Here is an 18177-nt window from a genome sequence, read left to right as displayed (position 1 = left end):
TTACTACAGGTGTTTCTTGACTTCCTACTTTTGCATTCCAGTCCCCTATAATGAAATGACATCTTTTTTGGGTGTTAGTTCTAAAAGATCTTGTAGGTCTTCATAAAACCGTTCAACTTCAGTTTCTTCAACGTTACTGGTTGGGGCATAGACTTGGATAACTGTGATATTAAATGGTTTGCCTTGGAGATGAACAGAGATCATTCTGTTGTTTTTGAGATTGCATCCAAGTACTGCAATTCGAACTCTTTTGTTGACCATGATGGCTACTCCATTTCTTCTGAGGGATTCCTGCCCACAGTAGTAGATGTAACGGTCATCTTAGTTAAATTCACCCATTCCAGTCCATACTGTCTAGATTTGTCATAACTTTTCTTCCAAGGAGCAAACGTCTTTTAATTTCATGGTTGTAGTCACCCTCCATAGAGATTTTGGAGCCCAAGAAAATAAAGTCTGTCACTGTTTCCATCGTTTCCCCATCTGTTTGCCATGAAGTGATGGGACTGGATGCCATTATCTTCATTTGTTGAATGTTGTGTTTTAAGCCAGCTTTCCCATTCTCCTCATTCACGTTCATCAAAAGGCTATTTAGTTCCTCTTCACTTTCTGCAATAAGGGTAGTGTCATCTGTGTAGCTGAGGTTATTGATATTTCTCCCAATGGAAAGAGGCTGTACCATTTTTAATTCCACCAGCAATGTCTGAGTTCCTGTTGCTCCATATCCTCACCAGCAACACAGTCAGTGTTCAGGATTTTTATCATTCAAATAAGTTTATAAGTACCTCACGGTGTTCAAATTTGCATTTCCCTGATGGTATATCCCTGGGTCAGGAAGATCTCCTGGAGAAGAAAATGGCAACCCACTCCTGTATTCATGCCTGGAAAATCCCATGGACAGTGAAGCCTGGCAGGCTACAGTTGATAGAGTTGCAGAGTCGGAACGACTCAGTGACTTCACTTTCACTTTGATGATATGTAATATGGACCATCTTTTAATATGTTTATTTGCAATCTATATATCTTCTATGTGAAGTGTGTATTACAGTCTTAGACTAATTTTTACATTGGATTTTTTTCTTTATTGTTGAGCTATTTAAATATTTTAGATAATAATCCTTTATCGGATATATTTCCCAAGTGTTTTCTCCATGTGATGTGCCCTCTAATTCTTTAGACATTATCTTTCTCAGGACAGAAATTTTTAGTTTTAATATAGTCTAGTTTATCACTTCTTTCTTTCATAGATTGTATCTTTTGTGGTGTTATCAAAAAAAGCATCACCATAGCCAAGGTCATCTAGTTTTTTTCTTATGTTATCTTCTAGGTGTGGCATAGGTTTTTATTTTGCATTTAGATCTACCCTCCATTTTTAATTTATTTGATAGGTGTCTAAATTCATATTTTTGTATGTAGATGTCCAGTTGTTGCAGCATGATTTGTTAAAGACACTATCTTTGCTCCATGGTGTTTCCTTTGTCCCTTTGTCAAAGATCAGTGGACTATATTTATGGGGTCTGCTTCTGGACTCTATTCTGTTTCACTGATCTGTTTATGTATTCTTTTACTGATACCATATTGTCCAAATTACTGTAGCTTTGTAGTAAGTCTTAAAGTTATTCACTTTCGTGACATGAACTAACATGATTTAACACTAATTATGTATTTACTGAAAATACAGCAGACATTCACTATTCTCTGGGGACACATTAAAGTTATGATAAGTCAAGAATCTCTGGAAAACTTTTTCTAAAAAATCATAAGCTCAATAATTATTTTATAAACAGTGAATGTGTGGATTCCAGGGAGAGAAATAACTGGGTATAAATATAGGTGGTGGAAGTACAGAAAGTTTGCAAATAACATTGAGTTATTCATATAAATTGAAGCATGGAATAAATTAGGATGACAGTGATGGATAAGGGTAGGATATTAGAGCCATATTATTGAAGGTCTTACAGGAGAGTCTGCTATGTAGCAGAAAGAAATTTTCAATTGCCACATCTAACTTGAGTATTTACAGCAAAATTTTGACCAGAAAAAAATTTATCTATTAATCTGTCTATCATCTATATGTATCATAGTTATTTAGTTGCTAAGTCATGGCTGACACTTTTGCAACCTCATAATCTATAGGCTGCCAGGCTTTTCCTCTGTCCATGGAATTTCCCAGGCAAGAATACTGGAGTGGGTTGCCATTTCCTTCTCCAAGGGATCTTCCCAACCCAGGGACCAAATCCATGTCTCCTGCATTGTAGGTAGATTCTTTATCACTGAGCCATCAGAGAAGACCATCTATATCTATATATAATATCCTAACATATCTCAATATTTAATAACCCTTGTGATAAACAGTCTAAGGCTTGGCAATATTGTTTTCCACATGATTGACATTCTTAGGCAGGAACTGGAATTTGCATTAATAGATCTACTAGGAGTTTTATCAGAAGAGCTTTCTTTGTTAGGTAGGCATTTAGAACCCATTTCCCCTCATTTGGGAGTAGTTCCCAGGCTAAATCACTGTTCTATTTATATCCATGACCTCTTTTTCAATGTGCTGTATCACTTGAGCACTATAGAGGCATTCTTGAAAGAAGTAGTATTTGGGTCAGAAATACCAATCAAAATTAATGTAATTAGATTTTTTTAACGAAGGAGGAGTTTTTTGAAGTATTTTTATCAGTAATTCCTTAATTAAACTTGTCTCCACTTGAACTGTTAAACCATTACGCACAATGAATATACTTGGATGTATTTAATAACAAACTTTGGGTCATTGAATACCTACTGTGCCACATGACTCGAAGCATTTGGTGTGTGTGTGTGTAGGGTTGGGGAGAGGTCAGCTGGGGGTTTTAATCTAAAGTTCTGAAAAATAAAGAAATATCTGGAATTTTACCCCCATGATCACAGTGAAAGTCAGAGGAGGGTTATATGGGAATGGCTGGAGTTCAGAATAGGACTGCTTTCCTCCATTCTGAAGGCTTATTGGCACTTTTTTAAAAGTCTGGGTAGATTTTGTATATTTTTAACTCACATCATACATCAGAAGTCTTCAGCATCGAGAATCATAAAATTTACCTGTTACCCATGGGAATGCAGAAGTTGTTGTTCAGTTGCTCAGTTGTGTCCGACTCTTTGTGAACCCATGAACTGAAATGTGTCAGGCTTTCCTGTCCTTCACCATCTCCTGGAGCTTTCTAAAATTCATGTCCATTGAGTCAGTGATGCCATCCAACCTTCTCATCCTCTTTCATCCCTTTCTCCTCCTGCCTTCAGTCTCCTAGCATCAGGGTCTTTCCAGTGAGTCAGCTGTTCACATCAAGTGGCCAGAGTTTTGGACTTGCAGCTTTAGCATCAGTGCTTCCATTGAGTATTCACAATTGATTTCCTCCAGGATTGACTGGTTTGATCTCCTTGCAGTCCAACGGACTCTCAAGAGTCTTCTCCAGTACCACAGCTCTCACATCCATACATGACACTGAAAAAGCCATAACTTTGGTCATACAGACCTTTGTAGGCAAAGTAATGTCTCTGCTTTTCAATATGCTGTCTAGGTTTGTCATAGCTTTTCTTGCAGCTTGTGCTTCATCCAACCCAGCATTTCGCATGATGTGCTCTGCATGTAAGTTAAATAAGCAGAGTGACAATATACAGCCTTGACTTACTTCTTTCCCAGTTTGGAACCAGTCCATTGTTCCACGTCCAATTCTAACTGTTGTTTCTTGACCTGAATATAGGGTTCACACAAGGCAAGTAAGGTGGTCTGGTATTTTGATCTCTTTAAGAATTTTCCAGTTTGTTGTGATCTACACAGTCAAAGGCTTTAGCATAATCATTGAAGCAGAAGTAGATGTTTTTCTGGAACTCTCTTGCTTTTTCTATGATCCAGCAGATGTTGGCAATTTAATCTCTGGTTCTTCTGCATTTTCTTTCTTTTTTTCTTTTTCTTTCTTTTTTTTCTTTTTTTTTAACCTGTTAAGGAGTTTATTAAGAACAGTTATTCAGGGTAGAGATAAAAGAGACTTGGACTAGAGTGGAGGGCAAAAGTGATAAAACCAACAGGTCTGCATTGGGCAAGAACAAAGGAATCAAAGGTCTGGTTAGAACCATGTATCTGGATGAGAAAGATCAGGGTGGAGATAAAGGGGGTTAGGGTGAAGAGTTCCATTTTGGATAGGTTCATCTAGATGCTGTTGAGCCATCTAAGAGGACATATCAGTAGACAACCAGCTATGCAGGATGAGATGACCATTCATCTAAGCTGTAGATGTGTCAATTCCTTGGGGGAAGAAGGTAGGTTAATAAGCAGAGGAGCAGTTAAGGAGGCCTGCAAAATTTCCAGCCCATCTGGCCATCATCATATCATCACTTAGGAAACTACAAAGATACCTAGGTTCCTGTGGGCTAAGGATGGTCCCAAAGTGAAGTTCCCAGAGCCGAGTATAGCACAGGCCCGTAATTCTTTATTTCCTGGGTTTGCAACCCACATCTAATCAGATTGAGTAACTGTAAACACTGCCAAAAAGCCCAGAGTACTCCTACGGAAGCAGGCAGTCACTGTGCGCAAGAGGAGCTGGATAGAGTCGCCTGCAGGAAGTTGTAGGCTGACAGCTACGGGCATTTGCGCAACCTCCTTGAGAGACCTGTGGGATGCTGGTCCACGTAGATTGAGCCTGCAACAGCTACTGCAGGACCATGGTTGGAAAACACAAATATGACCTTGCTTTCTTGCTTGGAATCATTTGGCAAGGACGAGTTCTCATCACTCAAAGGATAAATTCATAGTCCTAAAGTAACATTCAGTCTCTTTTTCATCATGATTTAGTACCCATGGTAGCCTTAACATTTCCTAATTATTCTTCCAGATGATTCTGGATGCTTCCTCTGAGAAAGGGGCTTGCTTTGGACCTCTCTTTTCTGTGCTTCCACAGCACTATCTTACAATTATCTAATATCATTTGCAATCACAACTAGGTTTCCAGAGCTCTTACATGGTCATTCTAGCTTAAACTATTTACCCTCACCAGCTCATTAATTTTCACACAACTGTCTGAGACAGTTGCTATCAGTCCCATTGTGCAGATGAGGAAACTCTGGCCTAGAGACGTTCATTCACTACTCAGGGACAGTCTCCCACTAGACTACGAGTTCCAGGCTGGCACCGATGGACCAGCCATTTGCTTTCCCACGGGCCATGCCCTGGGGCAGGGTCTGGTGACGAAACTGTGTCCCATGGTACTTTGCACGCCAGTGCTGCCATTGGCCCAGCCAGTCGGCTCCTTTATAAAAGTGAGGCACTGAGTGGTTGCTCGGTTTCTTGGGCTTGGAACAGAGACTAGGTGTGTGACTGGAAGGCTCGGGCTAGTGCGGGCCAGACGCCACAATCAGTCATGGTTCCTGGGTGATAGTGACTTCCATGGGCACGCCAGCATTAGACAGGGGAGGAGGGCACCCAGGTCCATGCCGGCTGCCAAGCCACTCCATGCCCCATGGCACCCAAGTCCGTGACCCAGCCTTCTTAGGGTACAGTGTGGCATCTCAGCCGAATTCATCTGTGAAGAAGAAAGATGAAATGGGAAAGAACATCCAAGTGGTGGTAAGATGCAGATAGGGTGAGCTTGCAGGGTTCCGAGCCCTGGGCTTTGCTGCCAGGCTCCTTCCTACATGGTCCTAGGAGAGGGATTTTGTTTACAATTTTCTGAAGGAGCCAGACCTTCCTGTTTCATAGTTTCCTGCGTTAATCAATTCCTGAAGTACAGTTTTACTTTCTGCTGCTAACGACTATTCTTTCAATATCATATTAGACATCTGAGAAACAAGTGTAGACACATTTTCTGGAATCGATGTGAGAGATCCAAGTGCTGCTGCAGTAATAGTGTCTAATGCAGAGACACTGAACATCAGCAGGGTACCAAATGAGGTCTTGTGAACTTCTAGCATGACCTTTTGTTTTGTGCTGCCATCCTTAATTAATTCTTCCATATTATTAAACAGACTATTCAAGTCTTTGCCAAAAACATCTTGAGCTTCTTTATTATGCTGATCAACTGCCTTCTTATGATCCAGTTTAGAATGGAGACCAAATACATCTTTTGTAGTTTCTTTGACTGTGTTAAGCAACCTGTTGGCAGCATCATGAAGTCTCTCTTCAGTACTTTCCAAAGCTGAGCTGATATATTCTTCTTCAACAAGCTGTAATTTCGTTTCCTGCAAATGTCTTTGAGTGGTTTCAAGTTCCAATGTCTTACTTTGCAGGTCAGATTTGCACTGATTAAGTTCATTTTTACTATCCATAAACAATTCTGTAACCCTATTTAGCTCGTCCTCAACAGTAGCAATTTTTTCAGCCAATTCTACAATTTCTTCTTCTTGAACAGTTAGTTTTCCACTCATAGCTCTAAAATTTTCTTCAGAAATGTACACTCCATTTTTTTTCAAGAGTTGCAGCAAGATCCCATTTCAGACACTCTATCTCTTCTGTATATTCCTTAATTAGAGCTTTCTTGGTGAGTTTCTGGTTAACCTCAGGCTTATTGAGTATATTCTTTGCTCTATGAGCATATTCCAATGTATTCAGAGTTTCCTCCAGATTGAGAGATGCAGGAGAAACTGTTGCAATGATAGATGTTCTTGTATGTCCCCCAAGAGAGTCCTGGAGGATTCTAGGCAGTTTAGATTCTTGATAAGGAACGTGAAGTGTTCTTTCTACAAGAGCAGTAATAATCCTTCCCAGAGTCAACAGGGACTGATTGATATTTCCAGCTTTCTGAGATCTCTTGTCAACTGCTCCAGAATGGCCAATGTTCTCACTGCATGCAAGATCAACCAACTTTCCAATTTTAACAAGCTCCTCTCCATCAACTGTAGTTTCTTTCATGTGTATTGTAACAAAGAAAACTGAGTGGGATCGACTAGAGTAGACATTCATCAAAGTTGCTGTGGCTGTCTTTTTTGCTGCTCCCTTCTCCAAAATTTGATAGACTTCATCCTTGTTGTATACTGTAATTTCTTCTAAACCTTTGATTATCACTCCCCTCTTGTTATGGGGATCATCAAACATCTGCAGTCTCTCAGAAACATAAGAAGATGGATTAAGGAGATCAAAGAGCTGTTAATTATAGATTTCCAATAGCGACACTTTCACTGAAAATTCAGTACCATTATCAGTAAGCTTCTCAAAAATCTGATGAAGACTATGTGGGATTATACCAACCAAAGGATCCTCCTCCCAAGTATACACTTCCTTGGGGGACCTTTCACCTTCCATTGTAAAGGTTTTTCCAGTGCCAGTTTGGCCATATGCAAAAATAGTGCAATTATAGCCCATAATAACTTCATCCAGAATTGGACAAACAACACTTCAGTAAACATCAATTTGTTTAGTACTTGCTCCAAAAACCATATCAAAAGTGTACGTTTTACTTGAGCTTTTGTCCGCCAGTCCTCCAGTTCGAACACTAACTTTCTTCCACACATAATCACATTCTGCTACCAAATGGGCATTAGCTTTCCACTCTGCCAAATTAAATGGTCTGGCTTGCCTCTGCACAGCCCGCAAGCCCCTCTGCATTCGACTTCCAGGAAACCAGATGACCGTCGGGTCTTCATCTCCCTTCTGCCTTTTCTAAATCCAGCTTGTACATCTGGAAGTTCTTGGTTCACTATTGAAGCCCTAACTTGAAGAATTTTGAGCATTACTTTACTATGCAAATAGCTTCGTCTTATACCTAAATTTTAACAGGCCTAAATGGGGTCTAGAGATCTAATTTTTAATGAGTACTATTTAGGTGGTTCTTTTTCTGCTGATTCTGAATTTTTGATTCGAAAGACTTGCTTAATGGACAGTTTCAACCTCAATGAAAAAATTGGATGAATTTAGGGCTTCAGCTAAGGCATCCTTCTTGAAGATAGTAGAGTAGAAGGACATTCACTCATCTCTTCCTGTAAGAGCACTAAAATCACAGCTAGCTGTTGAAAGACCATCAACAGGAGGACATGGAACCCACCAAAAAGTGATACCCCATGCCCAAAGACAAAAGAGAAGCTGCAGCAAGATGGCAGGGAGTGAAATCATTATAAAATCAAACCTCATACCCATTGTGGGGAAAGAGGAAACCCACAAACTAGAAAGCAATAATACCAAAGAAGTTTTCTTAATATTGTGAAGGTTCTGAGCCCAATATCAGGCTTCCCAGTGAAGGAATCTGGCAAAAAGGCTAGGAATCTACAGAGAACCTGACTTTGAAGATCAGTGCCATTTGATTTCAGGACTTCCCAGGACTGGTGGAGAGACCCCACTCTTAGAGGACACAAGCAAAACATTGTGCACACCAGGACCCAGAGGAAAGGAGCAATGACCCTACAGAAGACTGTACCATACCTACCTGCTAGTGTTGGAGAATCTTCTGTGGAGGTGTTGGTTGACAGTGGCTCACCATGGGGATGAGGACCTTGAAAGCAGCAGTCCTGCATGGTGCCCCTTGGATGAGCCTTCTTCCCTATGGACTCCAGGGCTGGTTTGCCTCAGGACAAACAAATGACAAGGAAGGAGAGCAGCCCCATCTATCAGCAGACAATTGTATTAAAGTTTTATTAAGCATTACCCTGCCCACCAGAGCAACACCCAGTTTTACCACCGCCAAGTCCCACCTATCAGTAAGCTTGCACAAGCCTCTTAGCCTCGTCCATCAGAGGGCAGACAGAAGAAGCAAGAGCTACAATCCCACATCTTCCTGATGAAAACTACAATCACAGAAAGTTAATAAAATGAAAATGCAGAGGATTTCTCCCAGATGAAAGAACAAGATAACCCCCCCAAAAAAAAAACTAAATGAAATGGAGATATATGACCTTCCAGAAAAAGAGTTCAGAATAATGATAGTAAAGATGATCATTATGTCAGAAAAATAATGGCTAAAATGCAGGAAAAGTTTACCAAATACCTAGAAGAACTAAATAAGAAACAAACAGATGAACAATATAATAGAAGGGATCAGTAGCAGAATAACTAGGCATAAAAACAGATAAGTGATCTGGAAGACAGGATGGTGGAAATTATTGCCTCAAATCTGAATACAGAAAAAATAATGTAAAGAAGACATCCTAAGAAACCTCTGGGACAACATTAAATACACCAGCATTCACATTAAAGTGTTCCTAGAAGAAGAGAGAAAGGAACCCAGAAAATATTTGAAGAAATAATAGCTGAAAACTTCCCTAACATGGGAAAGGGAATAGTCAATTAAGTTCATGAAGTACAGAGAGTCCCTGACATGATAAACTGAAGGAGGAAGACACCAAAAACATAGTAATCAAACTTGGGAGTTTCTTGGGTTTTTTATTTTTTTGGAAAAAAAAAAGATAAAGACAAAAATATAATATTAAAAGCAAAAAGGGGTAAATGACAAATAACATACAGTGGAGTTCCCATACTGTTATCAGTGCATTTCTCAACAGAAACGCTATAAACCAGAAGGAAATGGCATAATATATCTAAAGGGATGAAAGTGAAGAACCTACACCAGGAATACTCTACCAAACAAGACCCTTGTTCAGATATGATGGATAAATCAAAAGCTTAACAAAAAAGCAAAAGTTAAGAGAATTCAGCACCACCAAACAAGCTTTACAGCAAATGCTAAAGGAAACAAAAGAGGAGGAAGAGACCTACAAAAAATAAACCCCAAACAATTAAGAAATAATAATAGGATCATACATATTTATGATTACCTTAAACTACCTTAAAGGTAAATGCATTTCCTTAAATACAAATGGATTAAATGCACCAACCAAAAGACAAAGACTGGCTGGGTAGATACAAAAGCAAGATTATATATGCTGTCTGCAAGAGACCCACCCACCTTAGACGGAGGGACACTTGCATACTTAAAATAATGGAATGGGAGAAGGTATTTCACGCAAATGGAAATCAAAACAAAGCCGCAGTGGCAATATTCATATCAGACAAAATAGACTTTCAAATAAAAATGGTTATACAAGACAAGGACACTACATAATGATCAAAGGTTCAATCCAATAAGAAGATATAACAATAATAAATATATATGTACCAAGCATAAGGGTACCTCAGTATCTAAGGCAAATAAAAAAAAAGACACTATAAAATGAGAAATCAACAGTAACACAATAATAGTGGGCGATCTTAACAACCCACTTTCATCAATGATCAGATCATCCAGAGGGAAAATTAATAAGGAAACACAGGCCTTAAATGACACGTTAGAACAATTGGATTTAATTGAAATTTATAAAGTATTCCAATCAAAAACAGCTGACTACATATTCTTCTCAAATGCACATGAACATTTTCCAGGATTGAACACATGCTGGGCCAAAGGGAAAGCCTTTGCCAATTTGAAATATTTGAAATCATGTCAAGCATCTGTTCTAATCACAATGCTATGAGATTAGAAATAAACTAGAAGGAAAAAACTATAAAAAACAGAAACGTATGATGGCTAAACCATATGCTACTAAACAACCAGTAAATCACTGAAGAAATCAAAGAGGAAATTAAAAAAATACCTAGAGACAAATGAAAGTGAGAACACAGAAGTCCAAATCCTATGGAATGCAGCAAAAGAAGTTCTAAGAGGGAAGTTTATAACAATACAATCTTACCTCTGGAAACAAGAAAAATCTCAAATAGATGACCTAACCTTATACCTAACAAATAGAGAAGAAAAAAGCAAAACTTAAAGTTAGTAAAAGGAAAGAAATCATAAAGATCAGAGCAGAAATGAAATAGAGGCCAAGAAAGCAATCTCAAAGGTCAATGAAACTAAAAGCTGGTTCTTTGGAAAGGTAAATACAATTTATAAACCTTTAGCCTGACTCATTAAGAACAAAGGGAAAGGACTCAAATAAATTAGAAATGGAAAAATAAGTTACAACTGACTCCACAGAAATACAAAGGATCATAAGAGACTACTATGATCAACTGTATACCAATAAAATGGACAAATGGAAGAAATGGACAGATTTTTAGAAAGGTGCAATCTCTCAAGACTGAACCATGAAGAAATAGAAAATATGAACAGACCAATCACAAGCACTGAAACTGTGATTTTAAAACTCCCAACAAACAAAAGTCCAGGACCTTATGGCTTCATAGGCAAATTCTATGAAACATTTAGAGAAGAGTTAACAACTATCCTTCTGAAACTGTTCCAAAATATGCAGAGAAAAGAAAACTTCCAAATTAATTCTGTAAGGCCATCATCACCCTGATCCTAAAGCCAGACAAAGATTATATATATATATATATATATATATATATATATATATATATATATATATATATATATATATATAAACAAAGCTCAGCATTTATGATTAAAAAATATATATCTCCAGAAACTGGACATAGAGGGAACATGCATGCATGCATGCTGAGTTTCTTCAGTCTTGTCCGACTCTTTGTGACCCATGGACTGTAGCCTGCCAGGACTCTCCAGGCAAGAAGGCTGGAGTGGGTTAGAGGGAACATAACTCAACATAAGAAAAACTCCATATAAAACAGACCTACAGCTAACATTTGACTCAATGGTGAAAAGCTGAAAGCATCCCCTCTAAGTAAGAAAACAAGGATGTCCACTATCATCACCATCACTCAGCATAGTTTTCAAAGTCCAAGCTTCAGTAGTCAGAGAAGAAAAGAAGTAAAGGGAATCCAAATTGAAAAGAAGTTGAACTGTCACTGTTTGCAACTGACATACTGTACATAGAAAAAGTGAAAGTGAAGTCACTCAGTCGTGTCCGACTCTTTGCCACCCCATGGACTGTAGCCTATCAGGTTCTTCCATCCATGGGATTTCCCAGGCAAGAGTGCTGGAGTGGATTGCCATTTCCTTCTCCAGGGGATCTTCCTGACCCAGGAATCGAATCCGGGTCTCCCGCATTGCAGGCAGACGCTTTACCGTCTGAGCCACCAGGAAAGCTTACTATACATAGAAGATCTTTAAAATGCTACCAGGAAATTACTTGAACTCATCGTTTAATTTGGTGAAGTTGAAGGCCACAAAATTAATACACAGAAATTTGTTGCATTTATATATACAAATAATTAAAGATCAGAAAGAAAATTCAAGAAAAAATCCCATTTATCATGACATAAAAAAAATAAAATAGGAATAAATCTACCTGGGGCTTCTCCAGTGGCTCAACAGTGGAGAATTTGCTGCAGTGCAGTAGCCACAGGAGCCGTGGGTTCTATATCTGGGTCAGGAAGAACTCCTGGAAAAGGGCATGGCAACCCAGTATTCTTGCCTGGAGAATCCCATGGACAGAGGAGCCTGGAAGGCTACAGTCCACAGGGTCACATACAGTCAGACATGACTGAAGTGACTTAGCATAGCAGAGCACAAATTTACCTAATTGTATAAAGGCCTGTTCTCTGATAATAATAAGATGCTGATGAAGGAAAACACACAGATGGAAAGATACACCATGTTCATGGATTGGTAGAATCAATATTGTCAAAGTTACTATACTACACAAGGCAATCTTCAGATTCAGTGCAATCCCTATCAAATTAGCAATGACATTTTCTCCTCCCTACTGTGCCCAATTTTCCATGAAATTACCCAGATACTACTCGAACATTCTCGGGGATGATATTCTAAAAGAAAGTCTAAAGAAATTATTTTAAATAATCTAAAGCTAAAATAATGTAATATATAATCTAAGAAGTTTATTTATATCATCTTTATTTCTGGAATAATGTGGGGACTTTGATTATAAAGTGTTGAGAAAATATACTGAGATAGATGAATTTAAAGTTTGATAAAAGCAAATATAATGTGTGGGATAGCAGTTGTTATATAATGTTTTTGGTATTTAAGCCTTCTCTTTTATTTTCAGAGAAGGATGTAAGATTTTTCTGACATTTGCATAAGCACTATCTTTTCCGTCTCCAAACTTAGTTTAGTCATCTTTATTTTTATTTAATGTCATTTAAGCACAGGTTAGAGATACTGAAAGTAAATGAGATGCACTATTTTAGATGTGTCTATTAAGAAAGACTGGGATAATTATAAAGGAATACAGATCATAGTCATCTATTTGAACCGATTTTTATTGTTGCTGCTGTTATGTTTATAGTGTCTACTTGTTTAACTGTAACTCAAGAAAAGAGCCTAAAAAGCAATTTAATTGGTATATAATTCTTTTACTTTCCCTGCTCCTTGTGAAAACAAAGTTGACATTGTTTTGAAGAGAATCCAGTAAAATTTTTTCACAAGTATTCAATTCCGCTGAGCCTGTATGGATCTGACTGATGTGAAGGAAGGGGAGAAAAGAATTGAGCTTTAATGGAAAGCTGCATTGCTAAGGTGTTTCATCCAAGATTTTCAGGTGAAAATGTGAAATATATCTTCAAGGAAAGAAAAACATCACAAGGATGTATTACTTGCACTTTACATACATCTACTTATTTGAAAACTTTTGAATGATTACATATCCATTCGTGTTCTCATTAATACTAGTTACCAAGTATTTCTGACCCTTCTCTGGGCACAAGGTTGGTTGCATTTCCCCATCTTCTTTCTGTTAAAAATGGTCATGATATAACTTACTGTTGTAAATTAATCATGAGAAAAGCTATATTTGTCACATTTGGGAGAAAACTATAAGAGCTAGTGTACAATCAGAACCTCTTTTCTTCAGCAATGGCAACCAACTTCAGATGAGGAGGTTCTGTTAGTATTATCCCTGGAGAGAAGAAATGTAGCCCCAGATTTCTCTCCTCTACCCCAATTCTTTAACTCATGAATATGCAACATCAATCAGAAATAAACCTTTGTTATTTTAGTACATTATGATTTGAAGGTTGTATTGACACTGAAGCATAACCTAGGTTGGCATGATGAAAAAAACATCATTTATATATATATTTTTCTTTATGGTGGGTGTCTAAGAATAATTGTGGGACTTGCCTTGTGATTAAGAATCCACCTGCTAATGCAAAGGACATGAGTTTAAGCCCTGGTCCAGGAAAATCCCACATGCAAGTAAGCCTGTGGACAGAAACTACTGAAGCCCACACACACAGAGCCTGTGCTCCACAACAAGAAAAAACCACAGCAGTGAGAAGCCTGAGTACCACAATGAAGCATAAACCCTGCTTGTCAGAACTAGAGAAAGCCCATGTGCAGCAATGAAGACCCAGCAAGGCCATAAATAAATAATCTTTTTAGAGTAATTTTGAGAATTTCATATATGAATGTATTTTTTTTATGTCTATCTTAAACCAAGTTCTTGATCCTATTATTTCTGATAGCCAGTATGACTTTAAATATTTGGAAACTAAATATTATGAAATCTTACATGATCACGTATTGACTTTGATGTGAATTTCTTATATTTATGTTGTGTACTTCATTGGATTTATTTGTTATATCATTCTGTAACATATTAGTCTATCTCATCCATACTATTACAAGCTATATGCCTCGGATGAAAGTACAACATATACCTAACTAATCTTTATTTATTCCTGTGTTACAAATTCTAGAAATACACATTTAGATGCTGATAAGTTTGATGATGATAGAGACTCCAAAAAGAGATTATACTCCAGCAACATGCATGTTCAGAATGACTGCAGAGCAATTCAATTTATACAAATAATTTACTGCCTATATGTTCTAATATTTGAAAATCAGAAGTAAGTTTATAATTATATAACTAACAGCATTCTAGGCTTTTTAATTGTATAGAAATACAAAGGTATGAGATAAATGTGGTGGTTAGCAAAAGACATGGAGTTTTTAAGGGAAAATGGTAAATGGCCACTCTTCCTGAGTGAGAGTTCTTTGGTGGAAATATATTTTAGTGTTTAGGATAAAACTTTTGCTGACTCACACTGCATCATCTCTCTGTTCTTATCATACAATCTTAATTTCCATTTTCTAGCATCAGATAATGGATCTTGAAGTGAAGATTCAGAAATTCATTATAGGTCCAAGGGTATCTGAATCATTTTTTATGTGTATTTCCTGAATGATTCTGAAAATCAAGTGATAATTTTGGTATCCCTATTTCATGAGATTCATGTTCCTTTAAATGTAATAGAATTTAATGCAATAAAGCTTTTAAATGTTAAAGTGTTAGGATGCATTCATATGAAATCTATATATTCCTATTAAGGGTCAAGAAGATCCCCTGGAGAAGGAAATGGCAACCCATTCCAATATTCTTGCCTGGGAAATCCCATGAAGAGAGGAGCCTGGCAGCTACAGTCTATGGGGTCTCAAAGAGTAGGACACAGTTAGCAACTAAACAACGGTAACAGCAAAATTAAATCTTACCCAATAGAATATATTGTAATTCTTATCATAATAGAAGCATCTCCAGTAATTTAGAGGTAACTTTTATCATACCCAGATTTCCATTGCACACAAGACTAATTGGTGTTTATAAAATAAATGGGGCAAATGAGCAAATAATTGGAATAACTTATTTTAATTATATTTTGTTTTTAAATTTAATAATTATAATTTTAAAATTATATTGTGCATTATAGTTTATCATTTATAATTATGTGTTATTTTAATTATATTTAATAGTTCAGTATGCTTCCCTGAGAATTCCATGAACAGTATGAAAAGGCAAAAAGATATGACACTGAAAGATGAACTCCTCAGATTGGTAGGTGTCCAATATGGTACTGGAGTGGAGAAATAGCTCCAGAAAGAATGAAGAGGCTGGGCCAAAGTGAAAGAAATGCCCAGTTGTGGAAGTGACTGGTGATGGAAGTAAACTACGATGCTGTAAAGAATGACATTGCGTAGGAACCTGGAATGTTAGGTGCATTAGTCAAGGGAAATTGAAAGTGATCAACCAAGAGATGGTAAGAGTGAATATTGACATTTTAGGAATCAGTGAACTAAAATGGATTGGAATCAGTTCAGTTCAGTTGCTCAATCATGGCTGACTCTTTGTGACCCCAGGAACTGAAGCATGCCAGGCCTCTTGTCCATCTCCAACTCCCAGAGCCTACCTCAAATCATGTCCATTGAGTAAGTGATGCCATACAACCATCTTATCCTCTTTTGTCCCCTTCTCCTCCTGCCCTCAATCTTTCCCAGCATCAGGGTCTGTTCTAATGAGTCAGCTCTTCACATCAGGTAGCCAAAGTACTGGAGTTTCAGCTTCAACATCAATCCTTCTAATGAAAACCCAGGACTGATCTCCTTTAAGATGCACTGGTTGGATCTCTTTGCAGTCTGAGGGACTCTCAAGAGTCTTCTAAAACACCATACTTCAAAAGCATCAATTCTTTGGCGCTCAGCTTTCTTTATATGCCAACTATCACATACACATATGACTACTGGAAAAACCATAGCCTTGACTAGTTGGACATTTGTTGGCAAAGTAATGTCTCTGATTTTTAATATACTGTCTAGGTTGGTCATAACTTTCCTTCCAAGGAGTAAGTGTCTTTTAATTTCACGGCTGCAATCACCATTTACAGGGATTTTGGAACCCCCCAAAATAAAGTCAGCCACTCTTTCCGCAGTTTCTCCGTCTATTTGCCATGAAGTTATGGGACCAGATGCCATGATCTTAGTTTTCTGAATGTTGAGCTTTAAGCCAACATTTTTACTCTCCTCTTTCACCTTCATCAAGAGGCTCTTTAGTTCTTCTTCACTTTCTGCCATAAGGGCGGTGTCAACTGCATATCTGAGGTTATAGATATTTCTCCCAGCAACCTTGATTCCAGTTTGTGCTTCATCCAGTCCAGCGTTTCTCATGATGTACTCTGCATAAAAGTTGAATAAGCAGGGTGACAATATACAGCCGTGACATACTCCTTTTCCTATTTGGAACCAGTCTCTTGTTCCATGTCCAGTTCTAAATGTTGCTTCCTGACCTGCATACAGGTTTCTCAAGAGGCAAGTCAGGTAGTCTTGCATTCCCATCTCTTTCAGAATTTTCGACAGTTTATTGTGGTCCACACAGTCAAAGGCTTTGCTTTGGCATAGTCAATAAAGCAGAAATAGATGCTTTTTTGATGATCCAGCAGATGTTGGCCATTTCATCTCTGATTCCTCTGCCTTTTCTAAAACCAGCTGGAACATCTGGAAGTTCACGGTTCACGTATTGCTGAAGCCTGGCTTGGATAATTTTGAGCATTACTTTACTAGCGTGTGAGAGGAGTGCAATTGTGTGGTAGTTCGAGCATTCTTTGGCATTGCCTTTCTTTGGGATTGGAATGAAAACTGACCTTTTCCAGTCCTGTGGCCACTGCTGTTTTCCAAATTTGCTGGCATGTTGAGTGCAGCACTGTCACAGCATCGTCTTTTAGGATTTGAAATCGTTCAACTGGAATTCCATCACCTCCACTAGCTATGTTCATAGTGATGCTTCGTAAGACCCACTTGACTTTACATTCCAGGGTGTCTGGGTCTAGGTGAGTGATCACACCATCATGATTAACTGGGTCGTGAAGATTTTTTTTGTACACTTCTGTGTATTCTTGCCACGTCTTCTTAATATCTTCTGTTTCTGTCAGGTCCATACCATTTCTATCCTTTATCGAGCCCATCTTTGCAGGAAATGTTCCCTTCGTGTCTCTAATTTTCTTGAAGAGATCTCTAGTCTTTCCCATTCTATTGTTTTCCTCTGTTTCTTTTCACTGATCACTGAGGAAGGCTTTCTTATCTCTCCTTACTATTTTTTGGAACTCTGCATTCAAATGGGTATATCTTTCCTTTTCTCCTTTGCTTTTCACTTCTCTTCTTTTCACAGCTATTTGTAAGGCCTCCCTAGACAGCCATTTGGCTTTTTTGCATTTCTTTTCCTTGGAGATGGTCTTGATCCCTGTCTCCTGTACAATGTCATGAACCTCTTTCCATAGCTCATCAGGCACTCTGTCTATCAGATATAGTCCCTTAAATATATTTCTCACTTCCACTGTATAATCATAAGGGATTTGGTTTAGGTAATACCTAAATGGTGTAGTGGTTTTCCCCACTTTATAAGTCTGAATTTGGCAATAAGGAGTTCATGATCTGAGCCACAGTCAGTTCCTGTCTAGTTTTTGCTAACTGTATAAAGCTCCTCTGACTTTGGCTGCAAAGAATTTGATATCAATTTGATATTGGTGTTGGCCATCTGATGATGTCCATGTGGAGAGTCTTCTCTTGTGGTGTT

At 38.0% G+C, this 18177-nt stretch overlaps 1 protein-coding gene and 1 pseudogene across 1 annotated transcript in view; one reads left to right on the top strand and one right to left on the bottom strand.

The window, feature by feature from the left end:
- Window positions 1–18177, top strand: part of GUCY1A2 (guanylate cyclase 1 soluble subunit alpha 2) — a 462235-nt gene that overhangs the window by 293582 nt on the left and 150476 nt on the right. The window lies entirely within an intron of this gene.
- LOC102184453 lies at window positions 5689–7570 on the bottom strand (annotated as a pseudogene).

The sequence above is a fragment of the Capra hircus genome, chromosome 15 (assembly GCF_001704415.2).
Source record: "Capra hircus breed San Clemente chromosome 15, ASM170441v1, whole genome shotgun sequence".
NCBI classification, from domain to species: domain Eukaryota; kingdom Metazoa; phylum Chordata; class Mammalia; order Artiodactyla; family Bovidae; genus Capra; species Capra hircus.
This window is presented reverse-complemented; position numbering and strand designations above follow the sequence as displayed.